The sequence below is a fragment of the Cherax quadricarinatus genome, chromosome 46, assembly GCF_038502225.1.
Source record: "Cherax quadricarinatus isolate ZL_2023a chromosome 46, ASM3850222v1, whole genome shotgun sequence".
In the NCBI taxonomy this organism is placed as follows: domain Eukaryota; kingdom Metazoa; phylum Arthropoda; class Malacostraca; order Decapoda; family Parastacidae; genus Cherax; species Cherax quadricarinatus.
The window spans coordinates 22,074,394-22,082,429 of record NC_091337.1 but is presented as its reverse complement, the minus strand read 5'-3'; positions in this window follow the sequence as shown (position 1 = coordinate 22,082,429).

Sequence of the window (8,036 nt, the reverse complement as noted above, 5' to 3'; positions counted from 1 at the left end):
TCACATAAATGTTAAACCTAAAACCGAATCTAACTTTATTATTTTTTAAATACACTACCTAACAGAATCACTACCAAACTGAATGCAACCATATGACCTGTCTTTGTAATACTCACTTGTGCTTTATAGTAATCTGTTTACATTAATGTTTTATCACTGATTTCATCATTGCTTAGTTAATCTTAAGTTAATTTTAAGCCAGCCCGTAATGCTATGCATAGTATAAGTGGCTTTGGCATACTGCTCTTATCTGTATTTTTTTGTACCTCTGTATGTGTGCACAAATTAAAAATAAATAAATAAATAAATACACTTCAATGATATCTCCCCTCATTCTACGCCTCTCCAGAGAGTGGAGATTTAAGGCTTTAAGTCTATCTTCATACGGGAGGTTCCTTACACAGTAAATCATTTTAGTCATTCTTCTCTGTATGTTCTCTAATGAGTCTATGTCCATCCTGTAGTAAGGGGACCAAAACTGAGCAGCATAATCTAAATGAGGCCTCACTAGTGATGTATAGAGCTGTAAAATAACTTTTGGACTTCTGTTACTTATACTTCTTGAGATAAATCCAAGTAATCTGTTGGCCTTGTTGCGCACACTGAGGCACTGCTGTCTTGGCTTCAGATTTCTGCTTACCATGACTCCCAAGTCTTTTTCACATTCTGTATGACCAAGCTCTACTTCACCTAGATTATAGCTTCGAGGGTTATTTTCATTACCAAGGGCAAGTACCTTACACTTATCCACATTAAACTTCATCTGCCATTTCTCAGACCAAGACATTAATTTGTTCAAATCGTCCTGGAGTTCATTGATATCCTCCTCAGAGTGAATTATACGGCCTATCTTTGTATCATCAGCAAACTTACTCATGTCACTAGTAATCCCTTCATCAAGGTCATTAATGTAAATTATGAACAAGAGAGGGCCTAAAACTGATCCTTGTGGAACGCCACTAGTGACTAATCCCCATTCAGATTTCACTCCATTAATGGTAACTCTCTGCTTTCTATTGGTAAGCCATGCCTTAATCCATGCTAGAACTTTACCTCCTATACCATGAGCTGCCACTTTTCTTAAGAGTCTCTTGTGAGGTACTCTGTCGAAGGCTTTACTAAAATCCAAATAAACAATATCATATTCCTTATCACTGTCAACTGCCTCAAATGTTCTATTGAAGAACGTCAGTAAGTTTGTCAGGCAGGAACGACCTCTCGTGAATCCATGCTGAGATTCATTTATCAAGTTATGCTCTTCAAGGTGACTTCTGATAATGTCAGCTATAATTGATTCTAATAACTTGCCCACTATAGATGTCAGGCTTATTGGACGGTAATTTGAAGGAGTGGACTTATCCCCTGATTTGAATATAGGAACCACATTAGCCATCTTCCACATCTCTGGCACAACACTGGTAAGGATGGACGCATTGAATACACTCGTTAATGGCTGACTAAGCTCCATCTTGCATTCCTTAAGTACCCTTGAAAACAACTCATCGGGTCCCGGGGACTTATTTTGTTTCAGTTTGTCTATCTGTTTAATAACCATGTCCCTCGTGACAGTAATATTAGTTAACTTAAATTCATCAGGAACTAAATAATTGTTAATTACTGGAATCTCATTTACATCTTCCTGTGTAAAAACTGACAAAAAATAGTCATTAAATAAGGAACACATTTCCAGTTCATTATCCGTCAGCTGTCCATTCCCAGATTTCAGAGGTCCTACTTTTTCCTTCACCTTCGTCCTATACACTTGAAAGAACCCCTTTGGATTAGTCTTTGATTCATTAGCAACTCTAATTTCATAGTCACGTTTAGCCTTTCTAATCGCCTTTTTTACTTCTCTTTTAAGCTGAACATATTGGTCAGTAAGGTTAACCTCTCCTCTTCTGATGCGCCTATAAATTCCCCTTTTCTCCCCTAATAGATGCTTTAGCCTCCTGTTAACCCATTTGGGATCGTTATTATTAGACCTAATTTCTCTCTGGGGAATGTATATACTCTGGGCACTGTGTACATTATTAAGAAAACAATCATAAAAGCAGATCCCTTCATATTCATAAGTATGATTATCGTCAATAAAATCATTAGCTAGATAACCCCAATCAAGATTAGACAGATGTTCCCTAAGTCCATTATAATCGGCAGAACGAAAATCGGGGATTTTTACTGTATTATCATTATTCTTGCATTCCCAATTAATGCTAAAGGTGATGGATTTGTGATCACTTGCGCCAAGCTCTTCAGTGATCTCCAGATTATTCACGAGTGTTTCCTTATTTGACAAGACTAGGTCTAGCAAATTATTACCCCTGGTAGGTTCAGTTACACTCTGTTTCAGAAAACAGTCCTGAACTGTTTCCATGAAGTCACTGGACTCTAGATTACCTGTCAAAGAATTCCAGTCAATTTGGCTAAAGTTAAAGTCCCCTACTATGACTACGTTACTGTGTCCAGAAGCCCTAACAATTTCGTCCCAAAGAAGTCTCCCTCTATCGTGATCCAAGCCTGGAGGTCGGTATATTACACCTAGAATTAGTTTTTCTTGACCCTCCACGAACTCTACCCAAACAGACTCTGTTACTGCTCCATCTATTTTTATACCTTTTTTTATGCAACAATTAATATTTTCTCGAACATACAATGCAACTCCTCCCCCCTTCCCATTACATCTATCCACATTGAATAACTTAAATCCCTGAATATTACACTCAGCAGTCATATCCCGACTCTTTAAATCATACCACGTTTCAGTTAATGCAATGATATCAAAGTTCCCAGCACATGCTACCAAACGTAGTTCATTAATTTTATTTCTTGCACTTCGACTGTTAGCATAAAATACCATCATATGTTTTTTCTTCTGCACATTTTTCCTATTCATCTTTGTTTTTACACAATTTCTGAAATTATCATTACCCAGAGTTACTCCATGACAGTTACTATTAAGATTCTTAATATCAGAGCATAAGTCAATATATCCATATTCATTATTAATCATTTCAAAACCCATACCTCTAACTAATCCTAGTTTAAAGTCCTAACAACCCCCTCAACTGAGTTAGCAAGAAAACCCACACCTGCCCTGGATAAGTGAACCCCATCCCTGGCATACATGTCATTTCGGCCATAGAAGTTGTCCCAGTTGTCAATGAATGGTACTGCATTATCCTTACAGTGTTTATCCAGCCAACAATTAATACCAATTGCTCTGGACAACCATTCATTACCAACACCTCTTCTTGGCAAAATGCCACATATAACAGGGCGCCCCCCCTTCTTCCTAATCATGTCTATAGCTGTCCTGAACTTTCTAACTAAATCCTCACTTCTACGCTTGCCTACATCATTGCCTCCAGCACTGAGGCAAATAATAGGATTGTTCCCATTACCGTTCATGATGTTGTCAAGCCGGCTAACAATGTCCTCCATCCCAGCCCCAGGAAAGCATACCCTTTGTCTCCTACTCCTGTCCTTCAAGCAGAATGCCCTATCCATGTATCTAACCTGGCTATCCCCAACAACAACAATATTCTTACCTTCCTTGTTGTCGTTCGTCGTGACGATCCCAGTAGTAGACTCACATTCGTCGGGTAGCACCGAGAATGCGTTGGAGGTTTCCACGGGAGTTTCCACAGCAGTCTCTTTCTTCTTCATCGTTTCTGGCTTTCCATTCGTCTTCTTGATCGTCAACTTCGTCGTCCCCTGCTGTCCAACCACTGACCACGATCCCTTCTTGACCTGAGGACTCGAAACAGGAGGACTACTACGAATCCTCTTGTTTTCCTCGGTCAATCGCCGTATCTCCATCTTCGCTGCCCTCAATTCTTCCTTAAGTTGCTGGTAAAGTTGCTCGATGGAGGGCATCTTGGTTCAGTCCACGGGAGCAAACAAGACACTTCTTCACAGAGTTAAGTACAGGTCAGCACTCAAAGTACAGGTCACCACTCAAGAGCACACAAACAGGTCTTCACTGAGCACACAAACAGGTCTTCATATACATGATTCTGGTTCACTGTTATTATTTGTATTGGAATAATATACAAACTGCTAACAAAAGTATAAAATAGAAGCATATATCACGTCGATTTTTCGTGGTTGACATATCTCACAAGTGAGAACTTTGTGACGTCATACAGAGTTATTTTATCGTGTAATAAGAGTATGAAATTACTCTCGGTATATATACCCTGACTGACAACAGACGAACATTGCTGTTAGTGATTTATTCGTCTGGAAAATTGCTGGACACAGGTCTTTGTTAGGAGATGACCCATTCAGTGGTCCCATCACTTGCGGTGGTAGCGCGGCGAAGCGACGGTGTTGAGGAACACATGAAGATGGAAGTAACCGAGGGTTCCATTGTGTACCAAGTCAGTGTTGTTTGCTTCTCTGGAACAAACAGTATTGATTTGTCATTAAGAGACAATACACAGTTTATGACAGTGTAAGAACTGATAAAGTTCTTTGTGGACAACACTTCTCAATAAAATATCACAGACTTTAAACTGTCATATGAACAAAACATTCTTGTCAATATATTCTAGAGTTGATGTTCACACAACACTACTGAGTTTTGCACTGTTTCCAAGCACACAAGATGTGATAGATGGGATGGTCATGAAATCACCAGCTCAAGTGTTGCTCTGTTTTTTTTTCGGATTAGAAGAGGAGGTACAATGAGGAAAGCTGACTCGTCTGTTCATGAAGAATTAATTGGGGAATGAGAGATAAGAAAGTTTGATCCGAGGAAATGATGAAGTGCTCCAGATTCTTTGGTGAAGTCTTTCACCAGCAACACACACCCCTTCCCTTCACTCCTGTTGAAAGGTGTTAATGGAGAATCTTGGTTATGAGAATGGATCTGCCTCGCTCGTTGTGCTGATTAATAAGACATGTGCAGCACCTGGGTATCTCTACTGATGAAATTTTTCGCCTTTGCAGGGGCCTGTATCAGTGTAATACACAAGTGACTATTGTAGCGAAGCCGGTGGAAGTGGAGAGGTTTAAGGTGTTTAGCCCCTCGTCCTTAACAGGTGCTCATCTGTAGCCATGATCTATCTAAGGCAGAGGCATGAGGTGAAGCAGTTAGAGAAGAGGGTGATAAGTGGGCAAGACTCCCTAGTGGAAGTAGGTCATGCTCTTACGTACGACCTGCAGTTGGCAACAGAATTGTAGTAGCCTGTTGTTTCAAAATTCCATGGTGTTGCTGTGTAAGACACAGCTATGGGACTGAACACCCATCAAGGTTTAGGGACTGAACGTCTTATATTAAGGGTTAGGAACTGAACACCTTTTTCCACTGTCTCCGGATTGATAGTCGCTCAAATTATAGACTGGAAAAGCTTGATGTGCAGGTGATACCTTTCTTCGGTAAAGACAACCAGGTGCTACACACGTGTCTTGTTCTCCTCGATATTGTTTACCATTAAAACAATACTACTCCTTACGCTAAATGATACAACGATTTGTTTCATATAAAAAAAAGAAAAATAATAATAATAATAATAATAATAATAATAATAATAATAATAATAATAATAATAATAATAATAATAATAATAATAATAATAATAATAATAATAATAATAATAATAATAATAATAATAATAATAATAATAATAATAATAATCCATGATCTATTTAATGGTGATTCGTGTCTGCAACTGATGATTCCAAGTATCTCTTCCTTTTATCTTCCTCTTGAAATAATTAGTGGTCCACGTCACCAGGTATTCCCAGTTAACACGAAGCGTGATGCAAGCTGCTGATGTTAGTGATTCTGCAGATGTACGTAATGTTTCTCACACCCTGTACACAGAGAGAGAGGTGCGACCACCAGCTTTGATGTCCCAGATGTTTTGTGTGGTTCTTCTTGCCAAGCCACTGATAACTTTTGTGATCAGATGAGGAAAGGCCTCAGGGCCATCGTCTCCGTCTTGAGTCATTACCGTCTCACTGCGCCTTCCTCATGATGGCAGCACCACTGACCGGGTCATTACATGATGAAGATCCGTGTCACTTGACGTAAAAAATAAATAAATAATATGAGAAAAGTGTGAGCGCGCTTCTGGAAAGACAGTGATGGAGTGAATGATGATGAAAGTGTTTCTTTTTCGGGCCACCCTGCCTTGGTGGGAGACGGCCGATGTGTTAATAAATAAATATGAGAAAAGTGACATGTTGTAGAGCAAGATTTCACTGGAGCAACGTTTCACTCTTCCTACAGCTTTATCAGGTGTTTATATCGAACGATGGTATAAACCTTGGTAATAAATACCGACAAGTTGGTTTAGAAAGACACGTAAGCAAACACTATAACATATTTATTAGAAAACCCACAGGGGATAGTGTAGACGCCTACACTATCCCCTGTGGGTTCTGTCCCAAGAAATATGTAGGCGAGACAGGCAGAGATCTTGCAGTCCGCCTGAATGAGCATCGAAATGCCTCTAACAGAGACGATGTAAGGTACGCCTGTGTCCTCCACAGAGACTCCACTGGGCATTTGATGAACTGGAACGAGGCACAACTCGTTCTCACCGAACCAGACCTCAGACGCCGACGGTGCCTAGAAGCCTCACTAATCACCGTCACCGACACTATAGAACGCAACACTGGAAACTACAAAATTTCAAAAACATTGGCATACATGATACTTAAGCAGCACCAACCCAACAACACAGGAGTCACATGATTTCATCGTCTACTGGTCCTCATCATAGGCAGAGGTTGTTTTGATAAGGACCTGCCTCGCATGGGCCAGTAGGCCTTCTACTGTGTTCCTCCATTCTTATGTTCTTATGACATTCCTCAGGTCACGTGCGTCACATCTCACTCTCCGCCTATATATATAATGTCTTTCTACCTCTGTATGTTAGAAGTGATCAAGGTCCCAGGACCGAAACGTTTTCTAATAAATATGTTATAGTGTTTGCTTACGTGTCTTTCTAAACCATATCGAACGATATCCCAATAAAAGATTGCTTTAAGGCATGTCTTGAGTTCAATAGAGTAGTCAGTACACAATTACCACTCAACTGTACTTAAGATGATTCACCTGTCTGTGTTGGTGCTCGTGGGGGGCTCGTGAGCCTCTTGTATGCATTTCTAAGTGATGTGTGCCCGGAAATTACATTATGGGGAATATTTCGGTAATGTGGCGACCTTCGAGGAACACTCTACTGCTGCTGCTTCACGACCCGGAAAAAATCACGTATTCCCAGTGTTAAGTGCTACTTAATGTGTTAAGTGCTACTTAACACATTGTTTGGGGAAACAATTCTCTAGCTTTATAGATTCGTTAACATTAACTTATATAACCTCATCTAGTTGAACAGAGAGAATAGCCACTTCGAAAGTAGACCAAAAAGGGGCAGACCAAAAAGGAGTAAAACAAATGGGAAATATACAAAATGGGAAGTAAACCAAATGAGAGTAGATCGAAAAGTATAATTCCAAACAGTATTAGACCATATGGGAAGGAGACTAAATCGGAGTAAACCAAATGAGCGCACATTAAATGACAATAAACCTTATGGGAATGCCTCAACTGATAGTAGAATAAAAAGGAAATCGACCAAATGGGATGTTGAGAATGATTTGACAGTAGCGCTGATAGTGGTGAGGATGGTGGTGGTGGTGTGGTGGCGATGGTGGAAGTATGGTGGTGATAATGATGTTAGTGGAGAAATTAATGGTGATGATGGACACATATTTGCACATATATGCATTTACATATGAGTACACATGCAAAACTATGCCTTCGAACATGGATACATACACATAGGTGGGTACATACGTATTTACTTACATACATACATACATACATACATACATACATACATACATACATACATACATACATACATAATAACTAGAAAAGTACTGCAATAAATAAGGGAATACCTGACAGGAAGGAAGCAACGTGTATTGGTAGGAGTCGAGGTGTCAGAGTGGGTGCATGTGTCAAGTGGGGTTCCACAAGGGTCGGTCCTAGGTCCGGTGCTGTTTCTTGTACATGTGAA